Source organism: Nyctereutes procyonoides, unplaced genomic scaffold (genome assembly GCF_905146905.1).
Source record: "Nyctereutes procyonoides isolate TBG_1078 unplaced genomic scaffold, NYPRO_anot_genome, whole genome shotgun sequence".
Classification (NCBI taxonomy): Eukaryota; Metazoa; Chordata; class Mammalia; order Carnivora; family Canidae; genus Nyctereutes; species Nyctereutes procyonoides.
In genome coordinates this window covers 41,125,048-41,142,505 of record NW_026575020.1, presented here as the reverse complement: position 1 = coordinate 41,142,505, position 17,458 = coordinate 41,125,048, and the positions used below count along the sequence as shown (strand labels likewise).

The window sequence follows — 17,458 nt, the reverse complement described above, 5'->3', positions numbered from 1 at the left end:
TGGGTTTGGCCTGGCAGGGCCGCTCTTGCTGGCACCGTTTTTGCCTGTTACCTAGGAACAGAGGGGGCCAGGATTAGACAACACTTCCCTACATCAATAGGCCCAATCACAGGCAGAACAGAAAGCCAACTTGAAGATAATTGTCTCTGAACATTGTCAACTACATTTTTTAGAGTTTAAAACTTCATTTCCTTACTTTTAAAGAAGTTGACATCTCTGGCATAAATTTATTTTGTACTCAAACAATAACAATTTTAAATATGCACTATTTTCAATTAAATGTCATTATAAGTGGGCACACTTACCTGCTTGCAATTTGTGAAAATCCAAAGCTAACTATGAGATTAAATATCTTTTTTAAAATATGTAAGTACTAAGACCAAATGCATTACTCAGGGGAAGTGTACAAAAAGGAAACAAAACGCACAGCAATATTTCAAAGACTTATTCATAAAAGAGAAGCTTCCTGCATTAAGAACACCACTATATGAGACATAACATGCACAGGGTTTGTGTCTATATGTTTGTGTGTGTGTGTGTGTGTGTGTGTGTGAAAGAGAGACTTCCCAAGAGACACATTTCCACATATATGGCATACACACACACACACACATAGCTAACACATATACAAGTAATTATTACTTCCTTCATAAAATTCTCTCTAGCTCAACTTCATTTAACTGCAGACTTGGACAGCCCACAGTTGGTGTTTATCATAAGTTCACAGACCAACATTATAAATTTTAAAAAAGTATTCCTTTCATACATTTGACTTTTTAACTATTTAAAACCTCAACTTCAAGACAAAATGAAGAACATATTGTTCAGTCATTGAGAAGCTGGTTCAAATTAAAACAAACCTGCCCATTGCAAATCCTAATCCAAGTGATAAATTATAGATCAGTTTACAAATGTAGCACTTTTCTAACCAATAATAATGAATTATCAATGCTAACTGAATTGATGCTTCTCGCTTCATTTATTTTTAAAACTGGTTCTATCATTCAAGAAATAAACCACATCAATCTAATAACCCACTCAATGAAGCAGAAAGCACATTGACTTGCTCTGCCAGAGCATGTTCCGCCTACATAATTCAATTGAGCATATCCTATTTTTTAATATCATCTTGGACTGGTACTATGTATATCAGCACTGTTAAGGCATGTCATGAAAGAGTAAACCTGAGGAAACTAAAAAATGTAAAAGAGCAAATAACAATACTTCAGTACATTCTATAGGCATTATTGATACATCAGTTAATTCCATAACGTGGCACCCAGAAGTCTGTACATATTGTTCTAAAACTAATTATGTTTACATAAATTACAAAAGCGACTGAGAATCAGAAAAACGAGCCATTTCTCTGCATAATTTTAGTATCAGGCAAATATAGGGGAAAGGGTTATAGAAATCATTCATTTTAAACGTCTGTAGTCTTAATTCTAAAACATATTCTCACATACACAAAACTCTTATGATTAACATGCAAAAAGAAATTCCTTACAAATTTCCTTTCACATCAAGTTTCAGATACGACAAAGCATTTCCTGACTTCAGAATATGTACTGAGCATCCATTAAAACTCAGTACTCGGTGCTCAACTCACTGCCAACATCAGCTACAAAGACAGTTATCCTCTACCCCTCAGAAGTGACAGGTGCAGAAGTGCTTCTCTACTCTATGCTGGAGTGGAGCTGCCAAAAGGCCTCAAGATTTTTGAAAGAAAGGACCCCCATGGCTCCGAGGAAGCATTGTGCTCTACAGCAGAGTCAAAGGAATCTAATATGACCAACTTATGACTCACTACAATATAGAAACTACTTACCACTTTCTAATGTCAAGAGTAATAACCAACCGTGAACTTGTCTGTCAGATAATATTAAAACAAATATCAAAGTACCCAATGTAGGCTGGGTATAACCTACCTCCCAGGAGCTTTCCTTTTACCCAAGAAAGCAGTGATAAGTCTAATTAAGCAATGGGGCAGGAAGAGGGAGGAGGGAAGGGAATACAGGCAAATGTAGGCACATGTTTGTGCCTTACAATATGTTTCTTCATGTTTGTGATATTACAAGAGCTTGATTTTCCAATTTAAGTCAAACAAGCCAGTGGTGTGCTGTCAGAGGAGAAAACCAAAATGAACATCTACTCTGTGTTAGGCATATTCACACATCATCTCAATCAGAGCTGAAAAATCTTCTTAGTTTGATAAGGAGAAAGGGGAAAACAAGCAATGTTTCTTATAAATAAAAACTGCTGAAACAAACCAATTTTCTTAGTACTGATTTTTTTTGCCTATATATACACATTTAACTACCTTATCCTCTATTTCCAAAGAAAAACACAATTACCTGAATATGAAAAGTATCATTCCCCAAGAGAGGGCACTTCAAAACCCTGACTTAAATATATTTTGAGCATTGTTATTTATGGCAGAGCCTTTCAATATTAACTTTACTGGAAAAAGTCACTAAGCAGTTAGCAACCCCTTTTTTTCTCTCCAGTATCAGTATCTTTGACTAGGGAACTTTCTTTGTAAATGATAATTTTCCTGTTTTCTCCACTCTTTCTCCTGCCTACACAAGCTCTTTCAGACACCAGCCTCGGTACAACCTCAACTACTGCCACATAAATCAGATCTTCAAGATGCAGTACGGCTGATGAAATGTAAATGACCTCATTGCTAAGGCAAGGGGGGTGGGGGAAATTGTGCCAGCTCTCCAGATCAATTCCCAAGTTTCTATTTTCACAAATCTTTTTATGTACAGTTTGATTTTTTAACATTTTAATGAGCAAAAAAAGTGAATCTATAGTAGCCAGTCACCACAGTGAAAGTACAGGGCATGAACTAGATCCCAGGGGGGAACCAGTCCACCATGTCACCACTGGCTTTAGGACATTCGCCACCTGGTTCCATGTCCCTAGGTTCCAACTCCTTTCATAATCAAAACACTGCTGACATTATAAACCCCAGACGGGTTTTCTAAAATCCTTTCCAATCAATATATCCAACACATAACTTATTGGAGACAACACTGAGTTCATTGATTAAGGTGAGTTCAGTAGCAAAGTTTTCAAAATAAATGAGACAAGAATTCAGCATTCAACCCCTTGTGTCACTAGACAATTTATGAAACAGGCAATTTCTAAAAGGGCTTTTCTTCCTAACAAAATCAACGATACTTCATGTGGGAAGACTAAGAGCAGAGGGGGTGGGGGGATGCGTGGAGGATGGACAGTTGCACCAACCTTTCAGTTATGCATGTATCACACGCCAGATACAGTGTAGTAGTAGAAAGGCAATACCTACAAAGCTCTGCCTACAAGGAGATACCAAGCCTCTGAGTATGAACCAAACATGAAATCCACACACCTAACACTGGATTCACTTGCAAAAGAAAATCTTGAGTTCATTTTGGTCTCCTTTGGATTCATTTCATCCAATGTAAATTATCCTCTGGTAAGAAGGCCCATCATGGGGATTTGCTCCCATTTGGAGAAAATGGATTATGTTCTGCTGAAACTGAGGTGTTCTCTTAAAAACCTAGTAAAGTTTTAAATTTATAGTATCTATTCATCATGGAATCCTATTTGGAAGCAAAACTTTGAAGACTCAATTTGATGCAATTAACTGAGATTATAATAAGGCTAAGCCAATTTGCTCTGAACGTGGGGTGTGGGTAGGGAGGTGTATAAGATCCTGCAACAGCCATCAGTTTGGATGTCAATACTTTGTTTTCATTGAAACCCATAAACAAAAATTAGTTGTATTCAGCAGATGAAAACAACCGAGAGTCAGACACAGACATACATACCCCACAAATAAATACCATCTGAAGGACAAAAGCACAGACTGATTATAATGTCCACTGGGGTTACAGAATGTTGGGAGATGAGACACATTTTCAATAGTTCAAAAGGAAAAAGAAAATGTGTGCAGGAAAACATTTAAATAAAGGAAAGAGATAGCCTGAGTAAATGAATGGATTTTAAAATACATAGAGCTATAATCAGCCTCTTTGTATCTTGCTGAAAGCTAGTACAGCAGTTGATAATTTACCTTTGTTGTGAAGGAGGGAGAGATGGGGAAACAGTGGGAGAACATTTCCTGAGTTTCTTATATCTAATTTATTTGTTCATTTCAAAATGTAGATGTGTGATGAAAAGATCAGCAGAGCACAAATTCCTAAAATACTCTATTTCAATGCTTAAATTTTTTTAATAGCATAAGGGAAATGCTGGCTGTCTAAGTCCTACAATTGAGATCAGTGCCACTGACTTGAAAGAAAAGCCTTTGATTGATGATCTTAAAACTCAAGCTGAAAGTTAAAAATAGAACACACACAAAATCCAAACACACAAAAAGCTAACAAAATTTCTACTTTAAGTCATTTCAAGTTAAAACAGGGACTCCAAAGGTTTTAATGCTTACGATTAAGTAGGGTAAAACAGAATAAATAGTAAGAAATTTTTAGAAGCTTAATTAGCACCAATTTCAAGAATGTTGATCAGAAATTTCTAAATATGAAATTAGGAAATCCAATTTTTTCCCTTTCTCTAAAAGATCAAATTAAATCCAACATCCATGCTATGGTTACAAACAAACTTTAAAAGAATTTTCCAATGAGAAAAATCTTTGAATAAAGGATTTTATAGAAAGGCCTTTCAACACCTATACATAAAAGCCAGGTCAAATTTCTTACACTGCTGCTTAAATGCTACAGAATCTGTTTCCTTTCTTCAGTATATTTCAATATTTACTCTCAGTTTAGTTTTTTTTTCTTACAAATGTTAATTTTGAGTCATGTATATGTTATAATTATGCTAATTTGTACAATACCTAATATACAAATTCAATGTTGTAATTCAAAAATAATATTACAAAAAGTATAGAAATTTATCATATTCTATAATATGTATCATATAAATTTTATATCTACATTTTATATTTAAATTAAGTACATTGATGGAATGCTTACAACAGGTGAAGAGCCACCTCTAAAACAACTTTTAAGTATAGATCTTCATGATCTTTGAAGTTCAGAGTAAAAATACTGGATCTTATAGAAGATAATTTATTTAACAAAATCACTTTTTCCTTTTGTATCCTTCCTTATCTTCCAAAAATGGCTTACAACAAAGTCATTCCCAAATTTCAGCATTATGTAAAACATCCTTTATTCTGAGATTTCATTTTATTAACTTGAAAGCTTATAGCAGAGAAGTGAAAATGAGAGAGCTATATTTTTAAGGTCAATGTTAAACACCAATAAACTTCTTGACACTTGTTCCAAATACTTACAAAATGAGCAAATGATTTGGTTAGAATCTCTTACAATTAGCATTTGGTGGTACCTGTAATAGAATTCCTTGGACTTAATATTACTGTAAAATATTTTGCGTTACTCATTTCCTTTAACATTGTAAGTCCTGTTATCTGAAGACTTATGTTATTGATATACCAAAAAGGAAGAAAGATTGGGGAAGATGGAGGAGGGGAAAACATAAGTCAGCACATACCAAAGGAATAGGGTCCCAACAGTAAAACTGCAAACATAATTTCACTGAAGAAGCAACCTGCCCTCAGGAAGATACTACTTAAAAAAAAAAAAAAAAAAAAAAGAGCACTGATAGAAATTGTATTTTGTAAGCATATGAAAAGCTGTCAGCTTTTAAATATTTTAAATGCACACAAAAATGTGTACAGATGGACAACTTTTCTGCTCACATTAGTCTAGAAAAAAAATCTTTCATTATCAAGCTCAAAGTCCTTGAATTTTTTAAACTTAATTGTACCTCTATTTCCTAGAATTCACACCCAAAGGCCAAAGCTTTCCTGCCACCAGTCCTTCAAATCTGACTTGGACATTACACGGGAGGAGGCTCGAAGCCTCCCTGAGGTCTCACTCCTTTTACAACACACGAAAAAGCAGTCGATAATGGGCCCATGCTGAATTCGCTGCTCTCCACGTCTCCTCTTGGGACACAAGCCTAGCAGATGTGATAAAAACTGTGTCAGAGAAGTGGCTCTAGTTTGTGCTTTAATAACAACTTAAGCCTCTAAACCAATACAACCAAAGGACTAACAGAACTGGCTGTTACCTCTCTCTCCTGCCAATCTTTGAATATCTCTGAACTGAATTAGCACCTCTACCCACAACATCCCTTGCCACCCCACAAAATCCATTCTAATTTTAAAAGATAAATGAATTCAGCAAACACGTCGGCGGCACAAGTGTCTGGGCTGTGTGTGTGTGTCCTATAATTAAGCCCTAACACATATTTCATGCAGTTTAGATTTTCTCAAGGTACGATGGTGCACTCAGAGGTCCTAAAGGAGTGCCTGGTTTATTTCCTCTGATCATCACCCCAGCCAGTAACCATATTAACACGCACAACTGGTAGACTTACAGTTTTCAAAGAGTGCTTATGGGTCAAAAAATTATTTTTAAATATGCTCAACTATAGGAAAGAAGAGTGATATTCTGAGTTACTGAAACATTCTAATTATTAAAATTGATACCAAAGAATTTTTAAAACCATGGGTGGTTATACTTTTAACTTGCAAGAATTCTTTGTCTTACCTAATGATATGGTACCAAAAAATAGATTTAAATGTGTACTTCTGATAACATTTTCTAAATTCTATAATTCAGCCTTTAGATGATAGGTCTTTCTACCCAGTACCTTGAAAGCCTATTCAGTCACAATTGCATACCCACTTAATCAGCAATCATTGTTCTGGGATGCAGGACTTTGTTGTCAAGACAAGCACCAAAAACCTTTAAAAAAATTTTTTTCAGAACTGGCATAAGAAAAAAGTGATCTTTGTCAGACAAGGACAAATTTATGCAAATCTTTTATAAACATTCACAAACATTTATTTAGCTTTTGAAATGTTGGCCTCATTTGAGAGCATGAAAATGAGGGGGAAGTAGGAAAACGCAAAGGACAGCTTAGAAGCTGGCACACTACATAAATATTCAGAAGGAAGATTATAGGATTCATGTTAGGCTGTCTTAGGCTTCTCCAAAGTCCACACAGAATAGCAAAGAACAAAACTAACGAGAAGTACAGCAGATGTTAGACAATGCATCAGCCTCTTTCCCTCTCTCACTTGGCTATACTTGGACGCTTTTATATTTTCTTTCAATATGGTTAGGTCATTCAAGGATTCTCCTATAGACTCTGTATTGTGGCTACAGATCTATAAGCTGGAGGTCTGTCAGCTTTCCAAAAGTTTCCAATGAAAAGGCATTATGCAAATTCTACCTCTCTTACCCTCTTTCAGGGGGGAAAAAAAGCCTCCAGTATGCAGTCATCGGAGTATTGGAAGCCCCAGCCTTCATTTCTGTATAGCTGTGTTTGCCTCAGGGCCACGCTGCTTGTTTTGACAGTGGATCCCCCTAGATAGTTGGGATTAGTCGAGCTTGTTTAGATAAACTTGAAATCAAGGCCTTCTCTAGGTAGACAGCTAGATGTAGCTACCGAGTTTCCAGCTGCCTCCTCCTTTCATCCCCAAACAACTGGAGATTCACAGTAGCTATCACAGCCACAGGCTATGTCACATACATAAGTACAAAATTAAAGGCTGCTAAAAGAAGCCTTTGTAAGTCTTAGTGCTAAAATAAGGAATCTGTACTGCTTAGTTTATACAAATTATTCTAGCACTACCAGTATGGAACTGAAATCATCAGTTAACGAGGCATATTAATCAAGGTTCCCAGCTTCTTCGGATAGACAGGATCATAGTTTGATAATTTATCTAACCTTCTGCTTCTCAGCTCTTGTATGAGAGTAATCGCTTAAAATGTTGAAAAGGAAATAATAGGCTTTATTTATCCAGTGGCAGGAGATGTCAGACACCATCAACAAACACCGGGAACAGACCATGAAGATCAAAATGTAAATATCAAATCTGTTTTTGAGAGAGAATTATTTAGCAATTGATTAGACAGGGCCTCTCAGAACAGTCATCTCCAATTACAGAACTGTTTCAAATCAACTTTTATTTCCCACAACTTGCAGATTCTAATAAAACGGTATCAGGAAGGCTCAAGAACTGAGGAAATTTATACTTGGAACAGATCAATGACATCTCATTATAGAGACAGAAGGCAGGTGATAGGAGACAGTACTGAAATTTTTTAAAGTATACAATTTAAATAGTTTTCTGAAATCTAATACTCAAGGATTAAAAAAATAATACTCAAGGATTTAACTCCTTTGCAACTAGAAAATGTCTCTGCAGAGGGTCAGCAAAATGTAAACAAAGAAAATAACTCAATTCTACATATATGTTTTATTTTACATAACTTGCTCTAACATGTAGATGCCAGTGTTTACCTGAGGCTGGTATAAACTATAAACACAACAATAGTATCAGAATAGATGTAAACACTTCCAGAACTATTCTATGAGATACCATACAGTCCTGAAAGCCTTTTACCCTCTGACCACACGATCAAGTCACACAAGGCAGTTATCAATCAATCAAGAGTTAATTGATTCACCAACAAAAATATGTTCTCATAATTGAACAGCAAAGTCACAATTTAAAAGAAAAGCTTAATGACGTGCAAGACATTCTGGAACAGCAGTCATCAATTTGAGGTTTTCCTATGGAATTTCTGGTTCATTTCACTTACAACTTACAAACTAAAGGAGTCAGCAAACTTTTTCTCTAAAGGGCTAGATATTAAATATTTTAGGCTTTGTAGGACACTTACTGACTCTGTCACAGATTCTTCTGGGTTGGTGGTTTTGTTTTAAAACCAATGTGCTAAAAAAATAAAAAATAAAAAATAAAACAAAACCAATGTGCTGGGGCACCTGGGTGGCTTAGTTGGTTGGGTGTCTGCTTTTGCAGGGGTCCTGATCTCAGGGTCCTGGGATTGAGCCCCCTGCTGAGTAGGGAGCCTGCTTCTCCCTCTCCCACTGCAGCTCCCCCTGTTTGTGCTAGCTCTCTGTCTCATAAATAAATAAAATCTTCAATGTGCTAAAGGCCCTGTCTGCATGGAGCTTCTGATCTAGTTGGAAAGATGGATGCTTTACAAATAAATACAGAATATAGAATTTGACTCTGACAGGAGCTGTGAGAGAGTGCTCTATGACAGAACAACAGGGGCCTGAAATTAGATGGAAGTGTCATGAAAGACCTCTCAGGAAGTGGCTTCTTGAGCTGAGACCTTAGGACTGAGCAGGGGTTCACCAAAGACTGGAAGAGGGACAGGGAAAGAAAGGCCAAAGAAAGTAAGAGCATGAGCAAAAGCCACTGAACAAGAATCCCTGGCACATTCAAAGAACTGAAATCACCCTGGCATGTTGAAGCAGTTGCAGGGAGTAAATGCAAGAAGATGAGGTTGGCAGGTGCCTCGGTTAAGTGTCTGCCTTCGGCTCAGGTCATGATCCTGGTGTTCTAGGATGGAGCCCCAGGTCAGGCTCCCTGCTCAGCGGGGAGCCTGCTTCTTCTTCACCCTCTGCTGCTCCCCATGCCTGTGCTTGCTTGCCCTCTATCTCTCAAACAAACAAACAAACAAAAAAAAAAAAAGATGAGGTTGGATAGGATAGCAGGGGCCAAATCATGAGGGGCTTTATGGGGAATGTTAAGGAGCCTAGACCGTATTCTAGTGCATTGAAGTCACTAGGAGGGTTTGAATCCTTTACATCACATTCGCAGGTCACTTCCTAACTTTGCCATAACCCCCAAGTCTTCCAGATTGCGAGGGTTCACAAACTATTCTCAGTGAGCTCTTCACTTGAGCTTTCACACCAATACTGCCTCTATCATTCCCAGCATTAAACTGTCCATAATCTCTGGACCCTACATTTCAACAGGAGGGTGGAGACACACAACTGGGTGCTTGTCAGTCCTCTGACTCCTCTGAGAAGGAAGAAGAATCTCACATAGGAGCCTTAATAATAACCCAGCAGCATGGACAGGGATTATGGCTGAAGAGAATAACAAAGGAAATATAACAAATTTTAACAGGATCAGCTTAAATCTCTCTTCAGAACATGATTCTAATAATCTGGTATTTCTTCTGAGAACCCAAAGTCCATTTTCCTGTACACAATGAAAGTATGACTTTTTACTGCAATAATCTGTTGTGTATCATTGCATGTAAGCAGGCACTGATTGGAAGACTATTATTTTTCAGTACTAATAGGGGAAAAAAACTACTACCATCAACTATAAGATGTATCCTAATTTCAGAGATGTTAAAATGTGAAAAGTTGATGGAATATATTTATTACAGATTTGTCTTTTCCACTTGACCTAGTTAAGAATGGTGGGGATTGTATCCATTGCCAGTGTCTAGTGGAGTACCTAGCACACAGGAACATCCAGTGAATGATGGTGTTGAAAAATGGTTAGATGATAATCTGGAGTTTTAGAAGGAAAAAAAAAAAAAGCATTAACTGAGCACTTATATTGCCAAGAACTGTGCTAATGGTCTACAGGTTTTCTTATTTAATCTTCATAGGAAATAGTGAGAGCACATGAGCCAAAAGAGACCTGAATTTATCAGAGAATCAATATTTACTCTTTTTTTTAAATTAGGCTCCACACCCAACATGGGGCTAACTCATAACCAAACATGACAAGCTCTACCAACTGAGGCAGCCAGTTACCCTAATATTTATCCTTTTTCTTTTTTTTTTAAGATTTTATTTATTTATTCATGAGAGAGGCAGAGACCTAGGCAGAGGGAGAAGCAGGCTCCCTACAAGGAGCCCCATGTGGGACTCGATCCCCAGAACCTGGGATCATGCCCTGAGCCAAAGGCAGATGCTCAACCGCTGAGCCACCCAGGCGTCCCTTTTTCTTTTATATTTTCATTTGAGAAAGAGAAAAAGAGCATGAGCGGTGGGAGAGAGGCAGAGGGAGAGGGAGAAGCAGACTCCCTGCTGAGCAGTGAAGCCAACACAGAGGCTCAATTCCAGGACCCCAGGATCATGACCTGAACCAAAGGCAGACACTTAACCAACTGAGCCACCCAGGTGCCCCCTTAATAGTTATTCTTGATATAAAAGTGAAAGGAAGAAACTATTAAAGTTTGTATAAATGTGGTATCAGCCATTTCTGTCAAAAATTTACTATATATTACATTACTAATAAATGTAAGAATTATGTATATAATTTAAAGTATCTAACTATATAAGTTTCTTCTGATTTAGCCTTCATTATGTTCCTCATATACCAGTGGTCATCTGCTCTATGAAGTAACAGCAGAAAGAGACTGACAAAGCAGCCAATATGCATCACATCCTGTTCTAGAAGTTGTACATAAGCTCAAGGATCCTGCCAGTAATCTTATGTATTATAAAGATTATCAATCTCTTAGGTATGAACTGAACCTTAAAAGTGGAATAAAATTAGTTTCAGGTACAACATTGAAGTAACTTGCCCAACTACAAGTAGACAGTGAATGGAAAAGCTAACATTCAAACCCAAGTCCATCTATCCCTGGAGCTTAAGCTCTTCCCACAATCCTCAGCTTGCAGCTTTGTTGACTACAAATGAGAATCTTATTCTTGGTTCCTACTTGATCAGGATTCTGTCTCCACAGCTACAAATACTCTTGCAGCTACAACTTTCCAGTGGTAGCCCTCCATGCCAAATGAAGCTAACGCCTCTCTCCCACTTCACTTTCCAATTGCAGCAGTAGAGGGCAAGATTTGTGTTGTTATATCACAGGGTCTTAGGTTACAGGAACTGAATGTGCCAGCTTGCCCAGGACATCCTGGTTTGCTCATTATTTCTGTGTAATCCTGGTGCCCATTTCACTCTCAAAGGTGCCCTAGATTGGATGCTATGGTCTTCAGAATCTTAGAGGAAAAATCATGGCCTGTCTGGAGGGTACTGAAAGAACAAATAGCTGTTCTATCTGCCTTGTGATGGGAAATTGGGGAGTGATGTTAGAATACTTTTTATCATTTGACTCCAGGCTCCTTATCCACATTAAAGACTTATCTATATTCTAAGGCTTAATGCAATACCAGACACATCATGAATTACATGGAAACAGTAAAATCTTCTCTTTGCTTCATTTTCCTCATGCTACATCAGAAAACATTTATTGAACTAGACGAATTTGGGTATTATGTATACATCACACCCACTTCTGTCAGTTTTACAAAATTAGTATTATTTCCTGTTTTACAGATAAAAAACCATGAGGCTGAAAAAGTAAAGCCTTTGCCCAAAGGGACCTTTCAAAGCCAGATTTCCTATAATATGGGGATACTTAATTCAACTTTTCTTTGGGGAAAGAAAAAAAGAGAAAAGAGCATAGCACTTAAAATTTGTAGGAACGATGGTAATTGTAAGAAATAAGTGAGACAGGGCACCTGGGTGGCTCAGTTGGTTAAGTGTCTGCCTTTGGCTCAGGTCATGATCCCAGGGTCTTGGGGTAGAGCTCTGCATCAGGCTCCTTGCTCAGTAGGGAGCCTGCTTCTCCCTCTCCCTACTGCTCCCCCTGCTTGTGTGCATGCTCTCTCTGTCAAATAAATAAATAAAATCTTTTTTTTTTAAGTGAGACATGAATAATGCAAAGATTTTAGCTGCCATTAAATCTGTTTATTATAACATATATTTTAGAAATTCAGAAATACTTCTCAATTTACCAGCAGTTTAGATCTCTAGAAATGATAAGTATCTGGGAGGTTGGAAGAGTTCTCTGATAAAAATAATGTTCTCAACAATTTACAGTTTACACTTCTAAAATGGGATGTTACTAAAGAGGCATTATGTTTGAAATACATTCAAATGCAAGAATCTTAAAAGCCTCTGTTAGGTAAGATAGGATTTAATAAATATATGTTTTGGTTTGTTCTACCTCATTCAAATTCTGAACCCAAAGATCACATTGTGAAGGCTATTCAAATAATCATTTATTATTACATACCAAATATTTGGCCAACTAATATCCACACATAGTACCAGGTGCTAGAGATATGGATGTGAAGCAGGCAAGAATCCCTGACTTCCTGCCTAGAGGAGGGAGAGGATATATAAACAACTACATGCAATAAAATGTTTTAGGTTTTCTGACAGAAGTAGGGTCAAGGAAAAGTAAGGTACTGTTAGTTTTACTGAGAGAATGTGAAAGACCCCTCAGAGGTGGTGACATGTGATCTGAGTTTTGAGAGATGAGTATTTACTAGACAAACTGCTAGACAAGAATATTCCAGGAAAAAAGCAACATGAAACAATATCATATCGCATATTTCACAAGGTTGATATATAAGTAAATGAGCTTCATTAAGCTCAATGATTTTTATTTATTTATTTTTTTTTTTTTTTTGCTCAATGATTTTTAAAAGACCAACTTAGTTCTTTTGTAAATACCTTCTCATTTCTACCCACCAATCCCCACCTGCTATATACATATGCACACCCAAAACAGACTAGTCCACAGTCTGGGCTTCATCCTATTTCACATTTGAAATCTTAAACAGACCAAAGTTAGACAGTTTGAAATTATGGTAGCCAGAGGACTCTTAATTCTACTACATTAAAAAGAAAAAATGAAAGCTAACACAATAGTACAAAGCACTCTATGTGACCAAAAGGGCTAATTTACAAGGACAGTGGGATACATTACTAAATTTCTGAGGTTTTGAACATGCAAAGCCTCAATATACAGATTTCACAACTGAAATAAAATAAATTAAAAATAGTTATTTGAAACCCCTTCATCACCATTTAAAGAGTTTTCATATTTTCAGTACATTTTAGAATATACTCAGGAACTGTTTCTGATTATATCTCTTCACCTTTACTTAACAAAGTACTCTCTCTTCCTTTTGCAACTTATCTAAATTTTGCTCTAGAATAGCATGGGCTTAAGAAAGGAAATGTTTCCCAGAATTCTTAGGACCTGTCAACTTCTGGAGGCAAAGGTTATCCAACATAATCCTAATACCCAACAAAACAAAAGCACTCATACCAGGCTATCCTGCTACCTTAAATTCGCCCCTAGTCAGGGTAGGCACAATATAGTTATTGGTTATTAGATACCAGGTATGATCCTGAGCACTCTTACACATTTCACATCATTTAACTCACAAAGGCGCTAGGAGGTCTTTATTATGATTATATCTAGTTTATAGATGCAGAAGTCAAAACCCAAAGAGATAAATCCCAGTAAATGACAGCTGGAATTCAGACCAAAGCAGTCTGGCCCCAAAGTCTATGCTCTTCATCACCACTGTCATTCCTGCCTCTGACTCTGATTTCTGTAATCTGAACTCCTTAACAATTATGTCTGTGTATTACGTACTTCATATTCACAATTATTCACTGGCCCGTAATTTATCCTAGTTGCTGAGATCTTCTCAGCCTCTAACACTGACTATAGTCATTCCTATACTTGAAGAGTTCAGACTGACAGACAAATAATACAATGTAAGGAGTCAATGTTCCAAGTGCTCTCCAAGTGCTGAGATAGAGTGACTAATTCAGTCAGGACAAGTTTCACAGAGGAAGTGATACAAGCAGGGCAATTAATGGTGAATAGAAGTATACTTGGGGGGGGGTGGAGGAAGAAGCTTGAGGAAGGCATATCAATCATAAAAATAGCTTCGGCAAAAACAGAGGTGGGAGAAAGCAATCCATGCTGGGAAATGGTGAGATGTTCTATGTCTGCTTATGAAGCGAAAAGTGGTAGGAAACCAAGCTGGAAATTGAGCCAAGGTCAAGACTGTGAAGGGCCTGAAATCCAAGTTTTAAGAAATCTGGAGTCAATCTTGAAGGCACCAGCAAGCCATCAAGAGTTTCGACTGAAGAGAAATGGTGTGATTTGATTTAGGTTTTAGAAAGCTATCTCTGGCCATCTTAAGGAGAGTAGTGATTATAAGGTCATTGGGTTACAGACCATTAGGAAGAGTACACAGGAGAAAGCTGAGAGTTGAATGTAGAGGGAAATAGAAGACTAGGGAGCAACTTAGGAGGGAGAAGAAACAAGACTTAATGACTACAGACTTGCCCCGATGAGCAACAGACTCTGGTTGGTTACGTGGGACTAAAGGTAAGACTCGGACTACAGTGCTCAAAATCAGCCACAGTCCACTTAGTTACAATCATTGAGTAATTCACAAGAAACAAGACCATCCAATAGTATTCACAGATGTCTGAAATCTAGCAGGGCTTTTTTGGAGCCAGAATAAAACCAGGAGAACATTTCTAATAAGAATGTGTAAGTAAGAATTGCATAATTACCATTTCCTGGCGTTAGATTCAAGTAAGTAGTAGTAACAACGTAGCTGCATAGCTTGGCATGCTTTCAGAAAGAATAGCTCAAAAAGAATTTGTCTTTTTAATGAGTTCCTTCTATATAACTGTAACAGCTGGGGAGTGACCAAATTGGGAAAAAAATCTTCAACTTAAAAGAAAAGCCTTAAGTCAGAAAATGTATCAATTTTTCAATTGAGTTTAGCTAAATGTTTAAGGTTCTGAAATACAGTTTTCATTAAGAAGCCAGTCCAACCCTATCACATTCTTAAATTCACCCTTTTCTAGGACTGGGAGCAGGCGGGGGGCAGGGAGGACGATGATATAGGTATGACAAAATAGCAGTCCTTATGTACAAGGTGGTTTTTCTTCAGCAAATACTTTAAAAAGCATGAATTTTGACATTTAAAGTGATAAGTTTGACTTGTAACAACACAAGTTACAACATGAGAAGCAACACGTGACATATTTTTTTAGGATTGTTGTTTACCCATCCATGACCCTATCCTTGAAAAAACATTAAAACCAAGCCAATCATCAAGAACAGCACATTTTTAAACATATACAAGGAAGCAGATGTTTAATCTGGGATGCATTTATACATCTGAACTCTATCAATGAATCTTTTCAAAATCTATAATGTTGTCCATCAAAATGGCTACATTTCATGGCATTTGTGGATTCTGATGCACTCTTGAAGAAAGCTGCTTCAGCAGGGTGCTTTGTTGCTATTATGCTTAAACAATCAGCTCCTAGGGTCTGAAGAGATTGAGAGTTTTTATCTGTGGATGGGAAAATTACGTTTCCATCTACAATCCCAAACTGCCAAGTTACTAAGAAATATGGAAACTGACCTTTCTGAGCAAGAGGTATAAAAATCCAAAAATCAACAGTTACTCTTAGAAAAAGCACACATCTAAAACAAACTTAAAAGATGATCTTCTTTAAGGGCAGCTTCAAGACTTTCCCACTTGGCTTTCTCTGTACCACTCTTGTTAACTTTACTACCTTCTATGGCTTCATAGCATAGGACAAGAAATTGCAGAATTGTGATTACACTTGGCATCACTACCCAAAGATCTTAGTTTTCAGAGACATCACCAATTTCTGGTCACGCCACTGTTCTACAAACCAACAAAATGACCTGAACGTGCATTGCCCTTATAGCCTACTAGACAGTAGGGTCCTTCAGGGGAAGGGTAGAATCCACTTTTTCTCACCTCCTCTTTACTTGGTATGGTGCCTGGCTCATATTCTACGGACACTACACTTATCAGCCTCTCATTCAATTAAGGCATAAAATCAAATCTACTCTCCTAGATAGCTTCTGCCACCAAAGACAGACACAAACAGGGAAAAAAATCAGAAAATGCAGCCACTAATAAGTCAGTCTTTTTAAGGTCAGGTTGTAGAGCCATTTTAAAGTGTAATGCACTTGACCCTTTTATAAGTAAATCCTCTCAATGACAGTCAAATGAATCAATAAATTGTTCCATGTATATGGTGTCATAAAAAGTTTCCAGGACCAAACTGGACCTCACCATTTAAAGTGGATCAAATCTGAGTAGTCTGTATGAGCAGACTGGAAGCATGACAGCACCCACACTCTGGAGAAGAATGAAGGAAAAAAAGGAAGCTCAAAAGTTTCTAAGAGAAATGGGATATGCCCAGGTCTGATTCCATTCTCTGTGAGCTTGATGAATGCAACACCCAAAGGACCACGAACCCAAAGTCTCAACTCTAATTTAAAGATCCTACGGCAAAAAAAAAAAAAAAAAAAAAAAAGATCCTACGGCACAAAAAAAATAAAAAAATAAAGATCCTACGGCTTAGACAAGTCACTATAGAAAGACTAGCAGAATCTTTCTGGAATCAGTGTCACATTTTATACAAACCAGGTACACTGCTGCTTATGGTTCTCCACCTACTAACAATGAGAGAAATCAAATTTAATTATTTGTCTTAAATTTTGTATAAACATTAGACATGTATGTCATATTAAACAATGTCAGTATGAGACTTCCTTTCACAGTAACAAAAGATTTAGGAGCTGTGGGTTTTATCTGCAACTTTCTTATTAGATAGTTTTCTTTCAATGAATCAGGGCATGGACAAGTTTTGAATAGAAATGTTTAGTCTCTGGCTTATCAAGATTTAGAAGAAAATATGAACGTTTTGAAACACAGGAGCTCACCAAAAGAAGGCAATCACCAACAT

The 17,458-nt window shown here is 37.1% G+C and overlaps 1 protein-coding gene across 6 annotated transcripts in view; it reads right to left on the bottom strand.

The window, feature by feature from the left end:
* Nucleotides 1-17,458, bottom strand: part of DENND1A (DENN domain containing 1A) — a 506,616-nt gene that overhangs the window by 357,276 nt on the left and 131,882 nt on the right. The window lies entirely within an intron of this gene.